General features: G+C 35.5%; 1 protein-coding gene across 2 annotated transcripts in view; it reads left to right on the forward strand.

Annotated features, from left to right (window-relative positions):
* Positions 1-27,031, forward strand: part of LOC145671163 (WW domain-containing protein tag-325-like) — a 561,143-nt gene that overhangs the window by 277,423 nt on the left and 256,689 nt on the right. The gene's annotated exons all lie outside the window — the stretch shown is intronic.

Raw genomic sequence — 27,031 nt, forward strand, 5'->3', positions numbered from 1 at the left:
ATTATTGCCTAGTTACACTGGTTCTACACGATACAGATCACATTTTCGGATGAAAACTTTAAGGCTCATTTTCGCAAAACTTCTTCGCCAAAGTTACAGCATTTTGTCACGACACGGCAGAAAAGAAGGGTGACCGTTCGTATTCTTCAAATGGTGTTAGCATTGGGGCGTCCACCCAGCATCATGAGGACGATTGGGGAGCTCCTTGAAATAAAAAAGTAGCGAATTCTAGTCTAAACAGCCATTAAGGCGAGGGGAGACTATGTGCTCACCAGGCATTACCCAAAGGCATGAGTGTTGCAAGCCGGCCATGGCCCCTGAGAACTGTTGCGTCAGGAGTTTGTTACTATCAATTGTAGTACTTGTCTTTCTGAAGCCCGTATAATAAATAAATAAATAAGCAGAGAAAATCTTAAATTATGTGGTTTATTGATTGTGTTTGTTTTGAAGCAATCTATATAAAATAAAAGTATTAAATAATAGTGTAGTCTTTCATACTGTAATATGACACACAGGTATTATGTAAGTATAACAATCCCTTTCTTTATATTATAGCACTTTTTTTTTCCTACCTGAAAGATGAAGGAAAGAAGGGTCATAGTCTTCATCAGTCATCTTCCTCTTTCGGAATCAACGGAAAATGTTAGTTGTAACAGGATCAATGGCCTGGTCTCGACCGCAAATTAACGGTACTCTAATATCAGGTTCACTTTCGTTCGTTTTGATGTTCGTGCTTTCTTCATATATATTTCTGCCTCTGCTTTTCTGGTTTTGTTCACGATCTCAATCATGATAATAACTGAAGTTTTCTTATTGCTGCAAAAAATTCCTCTCTCATTATTTTTAAACAAATCTTTATTATGAGTACACACTGTGTTTACAACATAGCAAATCAACCGTCTTGTCATGTACTTTCTTATGGTTCAAATTAACGTTCAAAAATAAATTTTGTTTATCTGTATTTTTGTTGTAAATGCAAACCGGAGATCCCCCCCCTCCCGATATTTGGACTAAGTTCAAACCTCAAATATGTTGGCCCATAACTCAGTAACTAAAAGGTTGCACACTACAATATTATGCACTCTTGTATAACAGATCAAACGTTTGGTCAAGATCAAATGAGTTTCGTCGATCGCATACAATATAAACTATATTTGTGATTTTTTTTTTATTTCTTTCCTTTCTTTTTTTTTAGAAAAATGATTTTTATTTTGGTTTCATTTTTTTGAGTTTAGCGTCTCTTTCAGCAATGAGGCTATATAAGATGTGAACCTATACCTTAATATACCCTAACTACTTGAGCTTCTGCCGTGAATCAAACTCAGGTCTCCCACATCAAAGGCGCATACTCTAATCGCGTATCCACAAGGGAACTCTTTTAGAAAAATGAAATGGGCAATACCACTGCCACCTATAACTTACCTACTTACCTGCTATGCACTAGCTTACACTACTTCCTACACCTATATACACTGCTACCTTATGTTCAGCATATACTGTATCAGGCACGCACCCAGAAATTTTTGTTCGGAGTGTCCAAGCTTTAGAGAGGGGTCCAGTACTTCAAGACAGTACGTTTATGTAGTATTGAACGGGTACTATTCTGCTCCCGGAAAGACGGTAAATAATTATAAAATACTTCTACCTATATTATGAAATATAAATAAATCTAATATAAATAAAATAGTTTTTTGTTTGTGTGTGTGTGTGTGTGTCTGTGTGCGACCTAGGGACTAGACGAGTGGACCGAGAATTACCAAATTTTGGTCACGGATACCTTGGTCCTGCCCCACCAAGGCGAAGTGTTTTTTTTTTTAATTTCGAACCAGGGGGTTTTTCAGGAGGGCATGCAAAAGTAGTAGAAAATGACCGATATTAGTGTCGAATTCATAATTTTTGCGGTCGCTGAGATCAATGGTGAAACTCCGATCGCATTAACTTCCAAATTTATTCCATTCGGCTGCGGGCCGGGGGTCACCTGCGGGGGAGGGGATTTAATCCAAAATGGCATATTTTTTTTTCTTTTGTTGTTCAGTGTGTTTACATAGATATTTTATCTGACTCATGCGAAGAATGGGTATTTGAGGTAGTAAATAAATAAAAGATAGAACTAGATTGATTGATTTTTTTAGATATTTTTAATATATTATTATAAAAATATATTTTTATATATTATATATTATTATATATAATATATATTATATATATATTATATAATATATATAATAATATATTATATATTATTATAAAAATATATTTTTATATATTTTTATATATTATATATTATATATTTTTATATATTTTTTATATATTTTTTATTTTCATGCTACATCTATCAGTTCCCTGTTAAACAAGTATAGTTTTATTGACAAAATGTACGTTAGGAATTTTTTTTGGGGGGGGGGGCGTTCGGTGTCGGTGCACCCTGTCCTATATGCTACCCTTATGTTCAGCGCCGAAGAAAAACTTGTGGAAATTGTGTTGAGATAGTAATTTATTGTGTGAAGCTGTAACCCTTGATTTACTTCCAAATCTTGATTTAATACTTTGCTGAAACATGAAACTTAGAAGAAAATAAATTTCAGAATACAAAGAAGACTACATGAAGATAAAGACTACATAGTTATGCTTTCGGATTATTATTATTTGGAGCATGTATTGTTTTGTTGGAAACTTCATTGATGTGGAAATTTTAGATTGATGATGATTACTAGGGTCCGGATTTTAAAAAAATGCAAATGCGTATTTTGAAGGTAGGTGCATATTCTAAGGGTATTCGCGTATTTTGCATATAATTGAAGTTAGTAATCATTATCTTCTTTTTTTCAAAATATTCTTTTAATAATTTTTAACTTCTTGAATCAGTAGTTTCATCTATGTTGGACATCTCTTAGAAAAGTATTTCCTCAACCCTCTTAAGTGGAAATAGTCTTTTCTTGCATGCTTTTCTCAAACGACCATCATGACGGTCAGAAGTATTCGCTACCACCACTGTACATTGTCGAGCACTACATCAGATCAAGTCTATCCAAAATCTGTTCCTTGAGAAGTATTCAGTCTCAGTCTGACAGTTGTTTGTAAATGTGTATCAGTTTGTGTTGTGTATATATTTTCAAAATTTTGTGCCGTATGAAGTATTTTGTGAAGGTACCTAAGGGGAAGAATAATTGAAACCTTTTTATTAAGGCTATGAATATTTATTTTAATCATTTTTCGGCCTACAAACTTATTTTAACATAGAAAAGACCAAATTTGATGACAGTAAACGTTACTCGGAATGGTGTACTGTAGAAATTCATTCTGCGCATAGTGATCATAGTAACCATTCTAAACAAGTGAATTTGAAATGAATAATCTGTGCACATTGGCTTATTTATCGTAGTGGGTATTTTCTAACTTTTAAATGCATATTTCCGTGTTTTTAGTGAATATTAATCAAGGTCCTAGTGATATTATATATCCTATAAAATATATTCTTAAAGATAAAAGTAAATTATATAGCTTCTGATAAATTTAATTAGATTAACGTTTAATAATGATGATAGTTACGATTAGTATCATCACAGTGATAAAAGAATTCTTTGAAACGATGTAGCCTCTTGTTCTCTGTTACCAGTGTCAGCTCTCAAGGATGCACGACAAGTATATTCTCTAGTCCGTTGCATGTCAAAGTGCAGTTACATTGAGGAAATGGCCATAAATGTCGATTGAGGATAGAACTATTCGGAATTGGCATTAATGACCATATGAGCAAATGTAGTTCATGGGACATAGGAGAGATGTCAATTATAGGATCATCTCTTGACACATATCACACGACAAAATGAAATTAACCACAATCAAAGGATAAAGGGGGAGATGATATACGAGTAAATATTGAATTTCATGCAGTTAGACACACACTCATATATAGGGTGAACCATTCATTTTGAAACGCCCTTGTGTCTTTTAAGTTGTTACATAACATTTGATGAAATTGTGTAAATGCAAATTTCGACAAGGGGACATTGTTTGACATACTTCTTAATACCACCTGATAAACAGTTTTGCGGACCCAACATAAGGTTAGGGGGCACGGTGGCTCAGTGGTAGAACCTGGTGTGTGGGGTCCGTAGTTCAATCCTCGGCCAAGTAAGTTTGTGGTGTAAAACATAGTTTCCTCAGGGTACATCCGTTTCCTCCCATGTTCACATCCCACCAATTATTCCATCATCACTCATTTGCCTCAATAATCGTCTCCTTTAGCCTAAGGACATAATCGTGGACGTTAAACCGAATCCACCATAAGGTTGTGTTTTTTTTTTAAAGGCACTAATAAAATTACAATCTAAATCAACTTTCCTTATCAGCAATAAAACTAACAAGTTGCCACCATTACAAAGAGTTACTATCTCCAGGAAAAACAAGAAGGTAAACATGTTCTTCACTTAATGTCATTTGTAGATGTTGATCTTCCAAGGGAAGAGCTGGTTTTGCTTGTGCGCCATGAATATACACGTAGAGTTCTACAAAGTTTCACATGCTAGTACTTTAATATTATTATGCAGTATTGAGACTTGGTAGGGTATGAATTTAACACAGTTAGATATGGAAACTGAACCACAAAAGACACAGAAAGAACGCGTGCGAACCACTTGATTACTGGTGAGCACTCCTCAATTTTGTTTGAGTAAACTATGGAGAAATAATATTTTAAAATTTGTTTCACATAAGATTAGTAGGAGCTTCTAGTAGGTGTCAAAACGTTAAATTAACATCTATGGCTCTTGGAGGAGTTAAAAACGGGAAAACACAAACGTGCCATTTATAACACGCTAGAATAAATTTATCTACATCTAAGATTTTGTAACAAATTGTATAGTGTGTGTACACAAGGAACTGTTAATGCTGACAGTGATTTGTCTGAAACATGTACGCACCCTTAATGCTTTCTGTCAAGAAGAAAAACTGATGTCTAAGTAATGTTATTAACGAAAGATGAAATGAGATGTGATAGTAGGAGAATCTTAACACGTTTTATGCTGCATAGCTCTTTCGTGAAGAATTTATTTGTTTTAAATGTGTTGTTTATATTCTTGAGTTAAACAGATGCTATATTGAAAGAATGTTATTTTGGAGAGCATAAATAAGGATTTAAAAGATTCCATCTGTAGTTAAAGATTATCTAATCAAGGCTTCCTCGTATCGACTGGATACTGTTTATTTTCCTTTCTCTTCAGTTACATTTTTTGTGAAGGCGTTATGACTGTTCGGAAATAACATATTTTTGTAGTAATAGTGTGGTATGTTAGCGTAAGTATCCTGCATTTCCGGTTACCAGCATGAAAGTTTGCCATTTTGTTACATGTCCAATCAAGGTTGGAAAATTACCGGGAGACAGTTCGTAGGATCATTATGGTCGACACTGGACGCCATATTGGAAAATGGCTAGCTTCTAGCAACTTAATCTAAATATTTACATGAAAGCTTTAGAAAACACTTTTCTTCTTCTCCGGTCTGCTGCCAAACAGAATAAGAAACAGTTAATAGCAAAAATTTTCCGATTTTAGTCATTTAACCCTTTGGGGACCGATGGAACACATCTGTACGATAGCGTCGACCTTTGGAATTTGCCTTATAAGTCTTTAGTTTAGCTTTTCACACTTTTTTGCCATTTATTTAAGTGTGAAAGCATCAAAGAACGTGTTTCATGGGCATTTTCCAGTCACGAGTGCGATGCCTACGGGTGGTGACGTCACGAACATTGAAGAAGAAAAAAATGGGTAAATTTTAGACCTTTTTTGGGAATTTTTTGACACATTCCTGTTTATTATAGGATCATGGTTCGTACCTCCTTGTGTTCATAATGAATCACTATTTCCAACTGTACTATTACAATTCCCCTATTATGTATCCGAAGTGAGAAAATAGCGTCCAAATTGAAAAAAATGAGATTATTTCAGGAAAAATTTCCCTTTCTCGGGATTTCTGCCCCTGAGGGACACGATAAGGACATGTGAGTGGTACCATTTGAAGGCTACCCTAATTTGATACGAAATCGTTTGCGAGTTATATTCCTCGGATAAATAGGGACGTGTTAGGGATTTTTCCTTTAAAGTAGTACGAGTTATTCTTTCCACGTGGGGGAATTTTCTTTACCGCCCTTGATTTTCGAGATATGAAATCGATATTTTCCAAAGATATTACATACACCATGTAGTATGTTTTAGGCGATTTTGAGATCCAAGCTTTAACACAGGTGGGAGAGGGACCCAAACTTGAAAAAGAGTGATTTTTCTGACAAAATTTCCCTTTCGAGGTAATTTTCGGTTCACAGGTACATGGTACCCACATGCAAGTGATACCACTCGAAAGGTTGATTCATTATAAAGACAACAGGGTACGATTCATGTTCCTACGAAGAATAATCTTTATGCTGAAGCTCATTGAAAAACAATTGACTGACAATGTATTATTGGGGGAAATTGGTAAATCGGCTAGAGCATCTACACTAATTTTGGGGGGACCATTCTTCATACTTCATTCTATTCACTATAAAGCAAATTTTGTTTGGTACCACTTGCATGTTCGTGTCATGTACCACTTGCATGTTCGAGTGGAGATATTTGTGTGTAATTTCCGTTTTTCACACTTTGGGCGGGAATTTTCCGCCTTAGGTGCGAAATAAGGAAATTTGACTAGTGCAGTTGGAAACGCAGCTTCACTACAAAAAACGAGGTATGAACCATGATCCTACGATAAATAGTCTCGTTGTAACAGCTATTTGACTGAAAATCTAAAATTTACCTAAAAAGGTAATGTCCCATAAGGATAACTGCATGAATGGCCTCCCCGGTCACCCGACCTCACTGTGAGTTTTTATTGTAGAGGTGTTGTATATTAAGTACAAACTAATACAGTTCATCATTCTACAACTTTAATACGTTTGCTACAATGTTACATATCTACATAACTCATATACACTTTCACATTAAAAAAAAAAAAGTTCAGCTGCAGTGTTCATAGTGATATCACTGTGAGCATTGTCCACATTCGCAAAACAACGTACAGACGAGGCCGTTCTTAATACAAGTACATTTCCCAGTACAGCGCAGTTTGCAACGGCATGTTACCAGTTGTCGACTGTTATCAGACATACTCCTCAATGTAGTCCACACAGGTTGGTAACCGAGTCCGTCATCTGTTTCCTTCCAACCCCAGTTCAGGGATTCAACATCATGCACATCCTTTTCGAGGCACTGTCGCCAAATCTTGTACTGGAGAGTTGCTCTTCTTGTGTGGAGATTCAATGCGTCTTCAGTTGGAGGTATTCTGTCTATTGTGCGAATTTTCTTGCTGAATAGAATACATCTGGTTTCGTTGACTTCCTCGCAGGTACTTGATCTGTCGTATATGAGCGTCACAAACCGCTGGATTAGCATGCGAGATTGGTAGCTTACAACATCGTGAAAATAAACGACTGAAAGTTCCCGGAAAGCTGTATCCACTTCTCAAAACGCCATTCACGTATTCCATGCACTTGTCTTGCCAACGCCAAGAAAGGCTGACACTGTGTCACAGCTCGTAAAACTGCGAAAAAACGGCAGCAAATCTATCGTTCCAGAAGTTAAGTTCGTGCACATGGTGTGTATAGGAATGAAATGTCGCATTTTTGCAGAACCACAATCAATCCATAGTTTCTCCAGAGTGGGTGACAGATGCAGAAACGCAAAGAGAGCGATAACAACAACATCGGAGACAACTGTACGAACTGTAATATTTTTGTGTCCCTTCTCGGCGGCATGACGGACGTGCAGAAAGATTCTTCCATCAGCTTCTATGTAGGATGAGGGAGAAATACCAGTAATATCTAAGTCTGAGGAAGAGGATAAGACTTGATTTCCTCTTGTGCAGAATATTCCTCTTTCTGAAATATCAGCTGCAGTTATTGTTTCGGCAAGGTAATGAAATAGCCTTTCCTTGTTGTCATCGTTTGCAAGGAACTTCTGGAAATTTTTTGGAAGCGGTCCCGTTGGCTTGACAACAAAGCGGTCGCCCTGCCCACGCATCTGTGTTTTCAAGCTCTTTCCAATGTAGCGGTCAAAGACAACGTCTAAGCGTTTAGTGTCTCGAAGTGTGAAAGAAACCCAATTATTCACAACTGCGGCATATTCTGCAAATGTTTTCGCTGCTCGTGGTTGCAGTTGGTGTACCAGCATCGCTCCATCGACAAGACAAGAGTAATGGGGGATGATAGTACTTGTACACCCATCAAAGTTTTCAAAACATTTCAAAATATCTGATTTAGAGAGATATTGATGGAGGATAAGTTGTGTTCTCATGAGAAAATAATTCTCTGATATCGCTCTCCCTTTCCTGACATGCTATGAACATCTTTCAGAACAGGTTAGAATCTTTGTGTGCACTAGCACGTTTCATCTTATCTTTGCAACGAACTTTCAACGAGCTACAGTTGAAAAGCTGCATATTAACTTTCTTTATAACACCGTGAATGGACTGCTCGCATGTTATAAACGAAGTCCTTATACATTTTGGTTTCTGTGGTAGCTGTGATGCGGACAGACTGGCGCGAATCTTCTGGCTATTTCCAACGAAGTATTAGTGAGTGCAGCAGAAACATGTATTAATAGTCGATACATGTTGCAAATAATGGCAGCACTGTGACAACGCTAGATGGAAAGAAGGCTGCGAGTGCATCTGGTGGCATCATGAGCCAGGCTCGTAGCCATCGCAAAAATGTAGGGGGGTGGTAGAAGTTAGGGGGCCCGATCCAACCATATTAACTGTAATATCTGCTCTTGCAAGCCTACCGTGAATACTTTAGGGGGGCAGTAGGAATTTAGGGGATGGAACCCCATGACCCCCGTGGATACGGGCCTGTCTTGAGCCCCCTTCCAGAGATGTTGACTTGATATATAGGTCAAGTAACTCAATAGTATTATTGGGGGGCGCGGTGGCTCAGTGGTAGAGCGTTCACCTCCGGTGCTTGGGGTTCCTGGTTCGATCCCAGCTCGCGCCGTGTGGACTTTGTGGTGGACAAACACCGTGCTCGTGGGTTTTCTCGGGGTTTTCCCGTTTCCTCCCACTTTCTTCATTCCACCATTTCATTCATTTCTCGTAAACACCGTCTCCTATAGCCTAACCGGCATAACCGTGGAGTATTATTTCTGGTGTACACAAAATAACTGCCCCCCAGAATACCTGCACCCTTTCACTAGCCCCCCTCAAGAAATTAAAGCTATTGCCGTTATTGTCTAGCAGTTCACAGTCTTCTATAGGCGTTTTACCTGTGAATTTGAGCCCAATGACGGTGTAAATCGGACAAAATTTGGGGAACTTGTGAAAAGTAGGCCATTTTTCAAGATGGCGTCCAGAGTCACACGCAACATATTGTGAAGCTGTCTCCCGGCTTTTTTCTCATTTGTATGTTGCGTTAAACATCCTGACCAAATTTCGTGCTGGTAACCGGAAATGCACGATCCATACAAATTATTGCACTTACGGACCGCACTATAAAGGCTGTCACCTCTTAACAAATGTTAGGTATCTTTTAAGCAAAATAAATGTTATCATACACATTTTGCAGCCAATATTACTTTTATATGCGTCTGCGTAACGTCTGTAGGGAATTGATCGGAATAACAAGAGGTACTCCTGAATATTTTTAGCTGTGAATGTTACATTGTACAGTGTGTCCCAAAAGTAGGAATACAGTCCCGTACTGATCGGTCATGACATTTTAATAATATCATTTACTACATTTTTATCCATAGAGGTATTGACTTAGTTTCTTCCTTATCTATTCTTAATTTATTTTCACTTATACCTTAAGCTCGGAACAAACCAGAGCAAATAAATTCATTATCTTAATAAATTAAAATGTCATACTTGATCGAGGCTGGTCTGTATATTTACTTTTGGGCCACCCTGTATTTTTGGATCCGACGTGTTTGTAATGTTAAAACTTAATATTCTTTTGCTTCATGTCTATTGATTCTATCGAAGATGATACCTATACATATTGTTCAAAGATGGCTCTTTCTGTGCTAAACAGAATAATTAGTAGATGTAATTCCTTATGCGTGGTAGTTTTTGAGCAAGTTCACTGATACAGTAATTTTTGTGAACCTAACAACTAGCAGTGTCACGTGTACACCACTTTATGGATATTTTCTCAGTTATTGTTGAAACCGGAAGTGAAAGTATATTTATAGCAATTGGGTTTTAGTAGAGAGATTAGAGTGGAAATGGAAAATATTCTTGGTACACTTAATCGATTACAGTAAATCGTCTCTCGCTATCTAGTACCGTTTTCACTCTATAACGATCCACATTAAAACAAGAGCTCTATCGTCTTTGCTCTATGTAGAGCAATTATTGAAACTAGAAATCGTAGTGGACTTTTTTATCACTTGCGGTTTTACTAAAGAATTAAGGATGGGAATGAAATGTACTGTGGAATTCGGTTTAATCGATTGCAGCTATTACGGTAACAGCTTCTCGTTAGCTCTTACGGTATTTTTATTCTATGTTCATCAATGGTAAAACCGGTATTGGTTGATTTGTGCCACTTCCGGTTTGCATAGACGGTTAAGAAATAAAATGGTACCTATTATTAGAACGCTAAATTCAATTCCAAAGAACTGCTTTCCTCTATCTGTTATCATTTTTGTTCTATATAGATTAATATTGAAGCCAGAAGTTGTGGTGGGTTTGCCACTTCCTGTTTGACTAGAGAGTTAAGGATAAAGTTGTACTATAGTTTTGACACCCTTAAGGTTGGTGTAAAGGAACAAGTTTTGCCGATAGATGTCACTACAGTCTTCGTATCTCTCTCATGTATTTTTTACCTTTCACAAAAATTCATGATTTCTCTTATAAATTTCAACTTACAAACTTCAAACTTTAAGAGAAGGAACCTCACAGCCTATCGAAGACAACAATCCGTGCTGATTTTTTATTTGTGTTTTTCTTCATTGTTGAAATAGCTCGATTGTTGAAATGGATATCCTAACCTTTAACAATGGAACTGTTTCAACAATGAAGAAAATCATAAATAAAAAAATTGGCACGGATTTGCCTTCAATAAGTTATGAAGTTTCTCCTCTAGAAATTTGAAGTTTTTAGGTTGAAATTTGTAAGAGTAATTGTAAATTTTCGTGAAAGGTAAAAAATGCACGACAGAGATATGAAGACCATAGTGACATCTATCGGCAAAACTTGACCCTTTACACCAACCTTAATCGATTGCAGAGAACTATCTATTACCGTGTTTGCTCTACAGTGATCAACATTAAAATCGGAAATTGTTAATTTCTATCACTTCCGGCTTGAGTTTCGGCTCCAAAAAAGAATTCGATTTCCAACTTTTGACTCTTTAAATTTTCACCAAATTTCGTGATGATTGGTCAAGTAGGTCTCAAGTTTTTTTTTTTTTTTTTTGTCTGGCGGACGGGATAAATACTTAAAAGTAGTTTTGGTAAACCAAACTCCTTAAATATGGATGTTGTACGATAACCACGACACCTGTTTGAATGAAACTGATATTTAACTATATCGTTATCATAGTTTTCGTTATCCTGTTACCAAGGCTACAACATATAGTGTGGTAAATGCGATATAGCACCAAGTTATCATTAAATGTAAGGCTTTAATTTTATCTTTAAATATAATATTTCTAAAGATCGCGTATATCAATTGATAGATCACGTCAAACCGAACAAGGTGACATGCTTGAGAGGATATATTCTTTGCATAATTTTGGAGAAAATCGAATTTTTAGGGCGCTACAGTAAACACCATGTATTTCATTACCAATAACATTTTACAGTTTGTGTATGTATGTTCGTACTGCGTATCTTTTTTTAAATACACAGTTATAATAAATAATAGGTTGCTACTGTTTGTTTTTTCTAATGATGCTTATAATTATTGATAACGAGCGACTTACTTTATATATATATATATATATATATATATATATATATATATATATATATATATATATATATATATATATATATATATATGTGTGTGTGTGTGTGTGTGTGTGTGTGTGTGTGTGTATAATATTATAAACTGCCCAACAGAACTTACCCTCAAGCATCTTGCTTTATTCTTGTCAATGTAATCTATCGTTTAAAATTTTATCTGTGGACAATGTTAGAGATGCATAAAAATTCAAGTTTAAGAGTTAGTAATCACAATTTTGGCTTATTCTTGATGAACCATATATAGAATTCTTTCGTGGCTAAGTGGTTAGCGTACGCGCCTTTGGCATGGTAGACCCGGGTTCGGTTCCCGGCGGGAGCTCATGTGGTTCGGATTCCACGTTAATCAGTAGGTCCCGTTTCATATAGCCTTGCTGCTGAAAGGAACATTAAACTTAAAATCCACTCATCAACTCATTGATGAACCATACTATATTCTCTCATTTTGCTGGTGTCAAATAAAACATTTAATGAGGGTACAAGTAGTCATCGTACAGCACCAATCTTTATGTTTACAAATATATATACATTGCTGGGGTTTTATTACCTATGAAATAAAAAAAAAGTGTTCAGTCAACCTTATCTTGATCAAATTTTGTATGATAGTAGATCTTGATCTGTTCTACATGCTTGTTTAGTATCATTTTATAGGCTTTTACGAGGGCAAGTCAAGAAAGACTTGGACTGATTTTTTTCCCGGCAGTTCTGTTAACGCTGGAGCTTCATACTTTGGCATACAAGTAGGGTGGGTCTTGCTGTGCATATATATAAAATGTTGTTAAGGAATCATTGCATGTTTGGTAACCACGACTTTTTATTGCAGGTGATGTTCTGCGCCGCCTCTAGAAGTCGCCTGTAGAAGAAATGAAGTCATTACGAGATGAACAATTTGCAGCTATACGGTTCTGCTATCGCCTGGGGAAAAGTGCAACAGAAACTCTAGGAATGTTGAGAGCAGCCTACAAAGATGACGCTCTGCCACGAAGTACCGTGTTCTGGTGGTTCAAAGAGTTTAAAGAGGGCCGAATGACAATCACGAAAGCTGGTGGACCAGGTGTATCAGCGTCAGCTGTTACTGAGGTGAACATTAACACGGCAGCAGTCATTGTTAGAGAAGATCGCCGCATCAGTATCGACGATCTGGCAGCCGCACTACGCATATCTCATGGCAGTGCCTTCAAAATTTTGCATGACCACCTCCACATGAGCCGAGTGTGTGCGCGATGGATTCCGCGACTCCTGACACCAGAGCAGAAGGCCGTTCGAGTGGAGACTTGCAGGGAGCTGTTGAAAAGGTTTGAGGATGGTGGAGACGCCTACCGCACCGTGCGACTTTTTTCTATTCCCTGCCTAAAATCCAGACTGCGTGGACGCCGCTTCTCCGATAATTCCGAGGTTCTGAAGGCATCGGAGGCGGTTTTGAAGGACCTCTCAAAGAATGGCCTGCGACACGTGTTTGAGGACTGGAAGACTCGAATGAAAAAGTGCATTCAAATGGGCGGGGACTACTTTGAAAAGGATCATGTGCCTGTTGCTGAGTAATAATAAATTGTCTAGAAAAAAAATCAGTCCAAGTCTTTCTTAACTAGCCCTCGTAGTTCCTATATAACCGATCAGACATATTATCCAATAAACCCACATGCAATACGAACAAAAAAGTCCTAAGATAAAACTTACCAAGGGATAGATCTCATTATGTTGAATAAGATTATATAAGTGTGTGAGTGTAGTCATGCGTAGTTTTAGCGAAAATTACAAAAACTATATATGTGAAAGTTAAATAAAGAAAGTTGATATAGGCCTCAGTCAGAACAGGTGCAGCCGAGAATTATATCCGAGTCCTCTTGATAAAGAGAGAACCATGTTTATATATATATATATATATATATATATATATATATATATATATATATATATATATATATATATATATATATATATATATATATCCTGCTTCGCTTAGAGTTCATACTATTTTGAATATGAATTTTGATTTAGAGATCAATATTCAATAATATAACTTTTTGTAATTCAATGAGCATACATATGTTTAGATTATATGCGTTTTTATGGTAGAAGCAGTAGTATGGTAAAAGAGGTAGAAAAGCATATATACTTTTACTCGAGATGGATTTTTGTTGATATCGTATTAAAGAACGACGTCTTCATGTAAGTGGTGCGACATTATGAAACATTGCAAAGTAAATCCAAAAGAATTACCCAAGATTATGGAGAAGAGTTGGAGAAACTATCACCTAACATTAGATTGACAGCATTCTCCTTTTGTTTCTTTGTTTATTGAAGTTTCAGAACCGAGGCTACATAAGAGGAACCTTCAGTTTAAGGCGAAACTCATACCCCACCGTAATGCGTCCATATTGCAATGCTCTCACATAGGGAATCCAACCCGGACCACTTGCACCTTAGTAGACAAGCGGAGAAGGCTTGGATTGACATGGGTGGTGGTTGTTAAAGATAGTATGGTATACTTGCTTTGGCTGTTCTGAAAATTACGGCCGTGTGATTTGATGGAACACAAGGCCAAACAATTTATATTTCTCTTAGCTACTAAAAGTATTTTGAAGTTTAATGAGAGATAATGATGCTACTTGACATACTACGTTCTGTTCATGTGTGTGTGTATGTGTATGAAATAGTATAATAATTATTGCTAATGTACAATGTAATGAGATGGTAATTAGCGAATTTAGGGAACCAAAGACTGCCATTGGGATCTAACAGATTAGTCATTTAACTAGAAAGATGTTATTAGATGTGTTGATGGCGATTACCATAATAATCGGTACTAGATGATTCAACTCCAAACTTGAAACTGCACTTTGATTTCCATTGTGCTTTCTATATTTGATTGGGTGTAAACTTTTTATTGTCTTTTAATAATTAGTTTTTAATTTGAATACTTCAGAATTCCTTGTCGTACTCCCTAAACTAGGAATACCGTACGACAGCATTTATGGGGGCATGTTCGCATTTTGAAAGCCGTTCCCTCTATGTGTATAATTTCGGTTGTTTCTACCGGAATGCTAATGTTTTGTGAACATACTGTTATATTTAAATGCTTAAATCTAGGTATAGCATGATTTTATTTCTTATTATTGTGCTTACTATATACTTAGTTTAGGTTAGTGTGAAAATGTGTCTGCGTTTTGGTATTTCAGAATATAATTGTACACTTCTCTGAAAGGCAAGATAGTTTGTTTCAAGTTTGATTTTTGTTCAGCTGTGCCCAATCGTCTAAAGCATGAACAATGACAATTTGATTTTAATTTGTATACAATATAAGTTTCGTAAGTGTATGTAAGTTGGATTGAATTGGAGTTTAGTGTCTCTCTCAATAGCACAGAGGCTATATGGGACGTTGCATCTTCAGCTTAACGTGGGATCCAAGCTTTATAGATTCCCGCTGGGAATCGAACCTGGACATTTCGAGCCGAGGCTGCGTAGGCTAACCATATAGCCACGATGGAGCTCTGGTGTATATAAAGTAACGAAACACACTACATATTAAATTGTGCCGATCTTATTGGAAAGACAGTTTTACTTTGCTTAACACGTGTACTATGCTAAACTGTGTAGTTGAAACCTTACTAAATATTTCCTATACATATAGTTCTTCGTAGATATTTGGTTATGTTAGAAATTATAAGTAAGATGTGCGAAAGAACTCGAGCCAGTGACAGAAAGGGTTGCAGAGGCTTCTACCCCCTCGTCTTTAAGTTAACTTTATTGATCGTCTTTTAGCTCTTCTTGCAGACCAAAAAAATATGGTTATGGATTGTCTCCAAGTTTTGCTGCACGCTAAAATCAGACGAGAAGAAGTGAATTAACACGGATAATAATAATAATATAAAAAAGAAAATAAGAAAAAGATATTTCGATCCGGATTTCCACTTTGTGTCGTTTCTTCTTCTTGTCTTCCCTTTTTTCTCTGAAGAGGTTCCATGACATCACATATATAATTTACAACATAGGGAGTGACGTCTTACTAAAGTGTAAGGTGTTTCGGTAGGCACTCTAGAAAAGATTTGAAGTTTTCCCTCAGACGCTCTGGGATTAATTTTTTTTCTTTCTTTTTATTCGAATAAAAAGGCAAAGGTAAGTTCTTTCTGTAGTTGTGTAGAGGTCAAATATAATTTGCAGCGACTAGACAAGGTTGAACAGTCGCTGACGTTGCACGTTAAAGGGGAAATTCAATTTTAGATTTTTCATAGAAATCATAGACATGCTCATAGGGGGAGAGACAAATTAATATCTCCTGTAATATTTTAGCATCTTCCGAGAATCCTATTGAACAATACGCAGATGTTAAAAAAAAATCCTGCAAAGGCTTCTTTAGACGGATTTGCCAGTTCCCCCATAATCCAAAGATCTGTACATATTTTAATAATTCAAATATTGATATAATTAAAGAAATCTTTCCGTAGTATGGTATTGTACTAATAGATATGAACGTTATATTTCTTATCTGAAGTAGGGTTGCCCACCAGACAAAATGAGACCATAGTTAAGAAACGAGATACCACTTTCACAATGTTTTAAAGGCGAGACAATCTCAGGTCTTTTGTATTTTTAAAATTTAACGTCCCACGACTTTACACCAACGCTAAGGGAGACGATGATAATGATGAATGAATTGGTGTAATGAATAGTGGGAGGAAACGGTAGAACTCCCCAAATACCCACACATATGAAGTTTATTTACTTGGCGCGAGCTGTGATCGAGACAGGAACCATACATAAAGGTGAGTGCTGTACCACTGAGCCACTGCAACCCACAGCCTCAACTCCTATCTTGTAGGCAACTTTCCTACAAGAGTTCAGATGAATTACGAATAATATTGTAAACGTGTAAGCAAATTCGAAGTTGACTTGCTTTTGAGTACTTTTATCCTTACAAAGATCTCTCATAACTTACTTTAGAAATTTTTGTGTTGAAATTCTAAAGTTGAAAATGCTGAGTAATTGTTTTGTAATCATTATCTAAGTAGATCTAAGTATAATGTCATAGCTATTTTATCCCAGACTCCGAGAACAAAGTTGATTTTGCCACTCAGAAATTGTGTAGTTTATCAAAATAAGAATTATGATAACATAAATTATTATTATTATTATTATTTCAAACTAATTGTACAAATTAATTGGGAGAAATGGTGGTTAGTATCATAATGTGACTTCTGAAGCACAGATTTACATGTTCGAAGTTTGTTTACTTCGAGGGTTTGATGATACACAAGGATTGTATTTGTAAATGTACAAGGTATACAGGGGTCTACGCAAAGAAGGAACCTAAGCTCGATATTTTTAATGCTTGTAGATTGATAAAGAACTTAATCATAAATGATGCCAATATTTATAAATTAGACAGTTAAAATTTGCAGTGTAAGACAAAGATCCTTTATGGCTATATGTTATCATATATTCCTTCGGTTCGAAGACTCGGGTTTAGCGTTTTCTTAAAAAGCGGTATAGCATCACAGTTTGCGACACAAAATCATAGAAATGCGATGCAAACTAAATATTGTGCCACAAAATGTGATAGGATTATGATCATAATTTATTACTGAAATGAGTTATTTTTACAACAAAGAAACAGTGTATCATTATCCTATCTTTTCGTTCAAGACAGAACAGTCCCCCTTCATATCACTTATACTAGCAAACGTTCAATAATAAATATCCCCTCACTCGAGAACTCTGCTTTACCTATTTAGGTGTATTTTAGATTCTCACAAACCAATCAGTTGCCCACATAACATATTACTAGTTATGGAATTAATGACAAAGATAACTTGTGCACCTTGATATTATATTACATGTGGAAATAAAGCATCTTAATGAGATATTGAAATGCAATACCCCATTTTACGTTTTGAAAACAAGGTTACTAGATAAACACGAAGAGCCTTATACAGAGTCGTTTTGACGCGTGATTAGTGCCATACTAAAGCGTTCAACTAATATAAGTTTCCTGCAGTAGTCACGCCTTTAGTATGATGCTAATCATACGTCAAAACGACTCTGCATAAGGCGGGAAGAGTTTAGGGCTCCTTCGTGGCTAAGCAGTTAGCGCACGCACCTTTGCCATGAAAGACCCGGGTTCGATTCCCGGCGGGAGCTCAAGTTGTTTGGATTCCACGTTAATCAGTAAGTCAACTTCTCATATAGTCTAGCTACTGAACGGGATTTTAAACTCAAAATCAACTTATCGAAGAATTTAGCAGTACCTTCTTTTCTGTTTTATCTTTTGATAGTTATTTCAGGCTCTTGTGATGAGTTCATTAATGTCAAGTTGTTAAATAGTATTGGTTCAGAAATATTCTCTTTGATAAGCCCTCTTCCTTTCTGTTGAAAATGGGGAAATAAAATTAGTGTTTGGTATAGAACTTTTAGAAAAATTGCTGAATCTGAGAAATATTTGGCTACAATATCAGTTTGGAAATTAACTTATTTCGTCTTTATGGTAAATATGAAGGTTTACTTCGGAGAGACTACGTAATTCCAATTCTCCATTTCGTGATGGCGTTACGAATTCAGTACTTAATAGCAAACTCGCTATAGATGCATTTAAAACCAACTACCAGCTTAGTCAATCTATATGACGAAGTTTGCACTTAAAAAATAAAAAAATACAAGTGATTTTACTTTTTATTTGCGTTATTATTGTTTCCAATATACAACAAAGGCCATTTTTAAAAATTTTCCTATCCACATAAAATAGTAAAATATAATAGAGTAATATTGTACACGTACAGTAATAATAATTTCCCACATGGCCAAAAATGCGATATAAGACATACAAATTGGTTCGCAAATTTATATTTGTTCAGCAATTTGTGACACAAAAAACAAGAATTAAAAAAAAAGATATCTGGGTTTGATTCCCGGTGGGAACTCGTGAGGTTTATCGTATACCATCTTAAGCTATAGGTTCGCGTCTTATATACCTTCGGTGCTGGAAACGATGTTAATCTTCAGGTCAACAGCAACAAACAGCTTGTAAGGTAATTCCACATGAAAATAGAACTTACGGAATATTTCAACTTTTTCTTCCATATTTCATCTTCTCAGGTGAGTAATCTTTTGATTGTTTTTTCGCAGCACATCTTATATTATTTGGCCCGTATATTTCAATTGTGGCCTTTCCCTATGTATTTTGCCTTCTGCCATTTCCACCATAGGAAATAAGGTGATTCATCCATTGTCTCATAATCTGTTCAATCATCTTATCGCTTCTTTTTGGAATGTTCTTTAGTATACTCCTTTTTTTTATCCTAGCATTTCCAACTCTCTTTCATTGACGCTTTATCCACTCATTTAGTTTTCAACATCTTTCTATAGCTTTTACATTTCGAAGGCTTCCATTACCTTTTTTTCCTCTTTTCCTAGAAGAGTCTGTGCCACACTGTACTTTCATCAGCCTTATTTCATAAAAAAAACAATAATAAAAAAGGAAGGTTAACGTTATAAAAACTAATATCATTAACGGGGAGATTCATGTCATTCAAGAAAACAGAGACGGGGAGAACGTTCAAAGTTCTAGCCTATTTACTTAGCATGGCTATTTCTATCTTGTGTTATTCAATAGGTATATGGAACACTAAAACTGAAGTTGGGGAGCTGAAACAAAGGGTAGAGAATAAGGGCTAGAATTACGTAATATGAAAATGTATATTTATGTGAAAGCTTTATTACACTTGTTGCCTTGCACATATCAATTTGTCTTTTTTCCGATATAAGACACTCAGATTTCTTGTAATATAAAGAAAGCAGATCATTATTTGAGATAAACACCAAAAGTAGCTGCTTTAGTATTCTTCCCGATGGCACTTCTAGTACCTTTATATTACGGAGCTAGGTGAATTCATTATTTTATTTTATTTCATTTAACAAATTTCCAGATTCAAACTCTGAGATCAATGTAACTTGGAACTATTAACAATCTATTTGTAATAAGAATAACAATCGGCCAGGGCTATTATTTGAAGACACCATTCGCCTGGTGAAACTGAGGAAAAACTGTGAGAAACTTCAGTCAGGATGGCCGGACACCTACTTTAAACCGGAGACCTCACGTTTGTGATGCAAGAACGTTGACCTCTAGTTTATGCTCACTCTATTAAAACAGTAGAGCAGATGTAGGGTGTCCAGTTCTTTCCCCCAGTGATTCTTAAGCGTATATGGAAAACGGGAATTTTTGGAAAACGAGTGAATGGGTTATGTATATGTATTCTTGATGGATATTAAAACAATATTATAAATTTGCATTTACATTAGCATTAGGAATTTAAAATATTATTGTATTTCTTTCATATATTAATTAGTATTACTTTTGTTTATAAGTGACTATCTTGTTTTCTTGATTTATTTCGATTGTATTTTAACATTTACATACTTGAACATTTGAATATTTGATAACCTTTAAATGTATGTACTTTATATGAAATTATATTGTTTTCAGACTTTTAATAGGCCTATTTATTTTTCTGTGTCTATATTCTTGGACAAACACCGTGTGCATGGGTTTTCTCGGGGTTCTCCCTTTCCTCCCACTTTTCATTCCACCATTTCATTCATTACTCATCATCACCGTCTCTTTTAGCCTAACCGGCATAACCGTGGGACGTAAAACTCAAAGATTTCATTTCATGTCTTATGTAATTAGCATATTATATGTTTTACTATGATTTGTAATTCCTATTGTAATTGGGACTTCGTCCTGTAACAAATGAATTAATAAATAAACAGAACTAGGAATCGCAATATCACAAACTATTTGTTTTCTTAACTAGATATTGACGTGAAATAATAATCTTTTGTTACAAGGAGCTATGATTTAAAATGTGAAGAAATCTGATTCTTGACAACAAGTAATCAAAATCCATATAATATACTTATATAAGCGCAATGAAGATGATTTAGTTTGAAAAAATACCGCCAGAGTCTTATGATAAAGAACATCATCATAATTAGAACTTGCGTCGGTAATTCTATGACCTATACTTATTGTAGATCATCATTAGTGGAACCCCCTGGAAGGTTAGGTATTGTATTTTTTCTTTGTGCGTTTGAAAAACTCTGAACTTCGTTAGAAAATAGAAAAAAGAAAAGTGCCAGGCAACAGCCATTACTTGCGTCAAGAAGAGGAAGAAAGTCCTTGGAAATTTTAAACGAAAAAAAAAAAAAAAAACACCCAACGAGCGAATTTCCCGCCAGATATTTTCCCGTAATGGGGAAACATTACTCATCTTAACGAACTTTATCCTGCTTTTTCGAGAGCACAGTTCTGTGTGTTGCGGGACTTTTCAGGAGACAAGGAAAGGAGAGGTATAAAATGAGCGAAGAAAGTTAGGGAGATTATTGGAGGGTAGAATAGGAGAAAAAGCAACCATTAAAAAAAAAAAGGACATATAATAGCTTTAGTGACAGAAATTAGGAAGTACCTTTTAAAAAAAAGAAGTTATGCGGGGCATGTTTTGGAACGCAAGATGGATTTTATTTGGTAGACTAACGGGAAGAAAATTAATACTTGCTTTATGAGTTAAAGAAGTAAATTGAATTAAAGGAGAAAAACTTAAGAAAATTTCTAGTATTTGACTTCAAATGTCGACATACAATTAAGGGTCTATATGGTATGGATGCATCTATTTTAAACCTTGACATGCTTTTGACATCTTTCATTGTATTGATTCTAACTTTCTGCTCCCATGTTTGTTTCGGTTTCTATACACTTTTTACCAGTCATGAGAGTATGCCAGTAGCGAGCGAGAAAGTAAAATTTATTCGATGCGATTTGATTATTGATTTCATACTACAAGGGGCGAACATTTTTCACTTTTTATTTTACAACCAGTTAGCTGACATTGGATTCCATAAATTGTCTTTCTTTCTTGCTTTTTCTTCACAAAATGGATCTACAAAATTTTGCAATAACACATACGATACGAAAAATATTTTTCGTTTCTGGTACTATAATCTGCTACTGCTTTAATATACAAAGTTTCGTTGCTGTTTTTAATCGTGATTTTTCTCGAAGAATAATACCGCGGAACAAAACGGGAACCATAGATTTATGATAGCAAGGAGAAAGAACTTTACGAAGAAGAAAACCATATTTTACATACAGTTACGAAATTACATACTATTTTGCCGCAAATTTACAGCAAGCTCCATATTGTGCAGTCTTTCTCTTATTCCTTCTGTTTTAATATTCAATACCTCATTTAATTATTCCGTCATTTTATTCTTCCTCTTAGTTTTTTTTTATTTTTATTTTGTACCAAATCATCTACCACGTCCGCAATAAAACATTTATTCTCAAAGCGTATCCTAAGCAGCTTCACTTGTGTCACTAATATTGTTCTTCACTTCCCAATTTCCGTGTTAGTATCGTATAGCTTCCATTATAGATGTTAAGTAGGTAACAGCTTTAAATATAGACTGCGTTTACAACATCCAGTACTTGTGAATTCTATATTCAGTTCAGGGCTGTCTGTCTTTACTTTCAAACTGGCATTGCAGTTGTTACAAGCAAGCGTAAGTTATGCACCCCAATATCCTATGTGCCGTTTGGGTTGCGTAACTATCAAGTACCTGACGTATAGAGAGTATAAGTACGGATGCAAAAAAGCCAGCTTTTTGGGATGAAAGTTTTTCCCCATATTTTTTTTAAGACTGAAATTTTTCGCGTTCCTTTTTTTAAAAACTTTTAATTGCTTTCTTGTACATGTGCCACTTTTGTTTCCCTGTAGTGGATTCTACAATTAAGAAAGTGTGTTTACAACATCCAATACTTGTGAGTTCTATATTCGGTCCAGGGCTGGCTGTTTTGATCGACTTCCAAACTGACATTGCAGTTGTCGCCAGTAAGTTATGCACCCCCAGCACCTCAAGTGTCGTTTGGGTTGCTAACCATCAAGTACAGGAAAGTTTTATATTTTGATTAGGGATTAGCAAAACCAGAAAAAAACGGAAATCAGTTTGTAGAAAAATCGAAAAACCAACATTTTAGATTTTCCAAAACTTGTTCGGCGTTAAAAACAAAACTTACTTTTAAAGGAAAACCCAAACCGGTTTTAACACCGAAATTTGTTTCTGATAGAAATCCGATTTCGGTTTTCTAAAAATAAAAATAACCGAAAAACTACTTTTTGGTCCCATCACTGCATCTTTATATATGTTTTTACTGTTCGCTTAAATTCAATCTGGCAGGCAAGAAAAAGAATACCATAGATATAGAAGACAAGTAAGATAAGTGAGGGGTATAACTCTTAGGAATATATATATATATATATATATATATATATATATATATATATATATATATATATATATATATATATATATATATATATATATATATATATATATATATATGTGTGTGTGTGTGTGTGTGTGTGTGGAAGTAACTGTTAGAACTATATGTATCATTGGTAGAAGTATATGTGTTACCGTTGTGAGAAAAAAGACGAAACAGAGATAGATACAAGCTCCTAGTTGGCAGTGTATTTTTACTTATACAGTATTTAAATACATAAACATGTTCTAGCAGAATAAACACTATTAATTATACAGCCACACACAAAAAATAAAAATTTTGTGCACCGGACCCCACGCTATGAATTCAGTGTATTTTGTTTATGGGAGAAAAACTTGTGATTTTGGATAGGGACGATACAACCATTTAAAAAATAAAAAATAAAAAAAATCTGTGCAGCGGACGCTGGGGTTATGAATTCGATGTATTTTGTTGTACAGAATCCAAATTTTGAAACGCCAGGACAATTGACCGTGTCAGTTTTGTTTTATGGGCGAAAAACCGGTGTCCTCCCTATACAAAATCGCTCAGATTTTTTGTTCATAAAAAAATTGACACAGTCAATCTTTCTGGTTTCAAAATTTGAATTCTGTATAGCAAAATACATCGAATCCAACCCTGGGATGGGATCTGATGCACAGAACTTTTATTTTTTGTGTGTGACTGTGTTGTTATTGGCAACGAATGACATACTATGAAAGCACCATAAAAATAATTTTTTCTCGAGAACTACAGATGAGGATTTACCCTCAAATATGTGTAAAGTATGTGTTCCTTTGTTTAACTCTCTGATTTATCGATTGGTATGTGTGTCTCATCTTTATACAATGTTGTAGATAAACAAAACTTAAAATTTAAGAATTAATGTTAATTTTGAACTATATGTTATTAACTGTACACTGTCTTGGCATAATTAAAAAAAAAAAAAAAAAAAAAAAAAGCTGTATGAGGTTCATTTTCAGTTTCATCTTAATAGGTGACGTTTCAGGGATGGTCAATTTCTTAAGTTTTACTTTCCTGAATTCGGAAGGTAAAATCAAAAAATTTCCCGAATTCGGAAAAACTCCTGATTTCGGAAAAATTGCGGATTTGGAAAAATTTGAAATTCGGAAAAATCCGGAAATTGGAAAAATTTCGAAGTTTAGAAAATTCCGGAATCAGAAAAATTTCGGAATTTAGAACATTCCGGAATTCAGAAAAATTTCGCATTTTAGAAAATTCCAAAATTCAAAAAGTGAAATTTCCGATTCCGAAAAAAATTGGCCACTCTTATGACGTATGTAGTTATAGCATCAATATTTAGATTTAGAAAAAAACTGTTAGTTTTTCTAAACTTTTTTCGGAAACTTACTTTTCGATTTATACTCACCCATACAATTTTATTCAACTTGATGAAATACGTTGACCATTGATCTATTGTTTTTTTCTTTTCTTTTTTCTTTTTCTTTTTTTTTAAAGTATGGTAAAGATAGAACAAAATTGTATTAGTTCCTAACCATTATTCCCTGTGGTTGCATTTTGGCACGAAGTGAAAAACAGTTTGAATGTTAAGTAAGTATTAAACCAAACGACAATTTGCAGAAAGGCATTGGCTGCTCCAAACGAAACCTCGCTTAAGGTCTTTTGCCTTATGCATTTTAGTAACATGTTTAACGTATATATTCATCATTGAAAGGGGCTCAGATGTTTCTTATTAGATGAAAGCCTTTTATTATTATGGTAGCCAGACTTCGAAAGAGTTGAAAGCAGAAAGCAAATATAACATAAAAGACACAAAACCGACTACTCTATTCTCTCTGTGTGTTTTCTTTCGTTTCGCTAACCAGACATTGAAAGCAAAAATTGCTGTTCCCTTGGGGGTCGTAAAAATATGAATGTGCTCTTGCGTCTTGTATTTTTTCCATCTTGATACGCTGATACAGCAACACGTCACAGCCAAATATATTGAATACCAAAAACAGCGAAATGTGTCCCCGGCAATATTGTATAGAGAAAGCGAATATGTCACTCACTTCCCATGCGTCACAGCAGAAAGGGGAAAAAAATTGCTGGTTAAAAAAAAAAAAAAGTTTTAAGAGCTAGGTTTGTTGCTACAGCATAGTACAATGTTTTCATATTTACGTGCCACATATTTGATGTGAGGTTTCAGTCAATGGTAGATATCATCTTCAAAGCTTTGTAACCCTAACCTCATGCTACTTCATGATCCTCTCAATGTCATAGTACTTGGTTCCTCAGCCTTGGGCGTTGGCAATAGATTCGAACCGTCGACACCTTTTGAAATTACAGGGTGGGGCAAAAGAAATACTACGATAGAGAGATATTTAAATCATATGTTCAACTAGCAGCGTTCACCCCGCTTCGCTGCGGTCACCCCGGAACGCAATAAACTTTGTTACTTAGATAATTTTTACTTTTTCGCTTTCAAGTGATATGATAAAAACCATAGAAGATTGCAGTAAATGTTAACATTATATCGCCTGTCATTTATGTTAACCCGCCCCGCTTCGCTGCGGTCACCCCGGAACGCAATAAACGTTGTTACTTAGATAATTTTTATTTTTTCGCTTTCAAGTGATATGATAAAAACCATAGTAGATTGCAGTAAATGTTAACATTATATCGCCTGTCATTTATGTTAACCCGCCGAGTGACACGGTCATGCGGGTTGCATATAAATACGTTTATTTTTACCTATGATGAACTAACAAAGGATTTGTACGTTATGGACACTTGAATGGTCAATTATCTCAAGACACTGGTAATTAAAAATTAAAGTGATATGATAAAAACCATCTAGGGTCCAAATCCTAATAACCCCCCCAAAATGAAAGAAATTGGTTCAGCCGTATTAGCGTGATGAGGGAACAAAGGATTTGTGCGTTCTCTTTTATATATAAGAATATGATCACCGTCTCGTGTATGGTTAAAGAAAACTGGCGTCTGAGAAATAACCGCACGTGTTATAAACAAAACGAAGGGGACGATTGCTTACCAACTAGAGCAATATTCTTTCACGTTGTTTCTAGGCAATCAAGGTCACCGATGACTCTGTTACCAGTAGTTAAACGTTGAATCTTCCGTCAAATATTCCAAGTACTATTATTTTCGTTATTTAGAATTCATACTTTACAAATAACCCTCTCATATTATTACAATTATAGAATTATGAATTATGATTTGTTAAATGACCTAAGTTTGTCACCTGAGTTACTGACTCTAGTTTTGCAGAGCCTTTGGCAACAGCACCTCTAAAACACAACGTGTTCTGTTCAACTGTAAGACGACTAGTTTTCACAACCGCACAATACTTGTCTCCATTCGATGTTCTCAGTTGCGGAAGATTAATGCAATCATGTAATGCACGTGGTTATCGGCTTTCCAGTTGCTATCTTAAAAAGTTCGATGTGAAGGCGATAAAATGATTCTAACATCTACTCGTAATCACACTCTAAAAGTTCTTCGACGTTTATAGCCAGAAAAAGATTCCTAGTGATTCAAGACTCCTGTAGTCCAAACCTTTGTGCAACTTCTTTCAACTCCACGTGGTTTAAACCCTTTTTGCATTTTAATTTTCGGGTGATTTCGTCTGTGATTATGCACCTGCAACTGAGTTGGCTATTGTATTTGAATTCTGAATAACCTGTGACGCCAATGCGTCAACATTGCATTTTGCTGCTGTTACAAACTCACCACAGCCCACAGT

Source organism: Thermobia domestica, chromosome 15 (assembly GCF_964235325.1).
Source record: "Thermobia domestica chromosome 15, izTheDome1.hap1.1, whole genome shotgun sequence".
Taxonomy (NCBI): Eukaryota; Metazoa; Arthropoda; class Insecta; order Zygentoma; family Lepismatidae; genus Thermobia; species Thermobia domestica.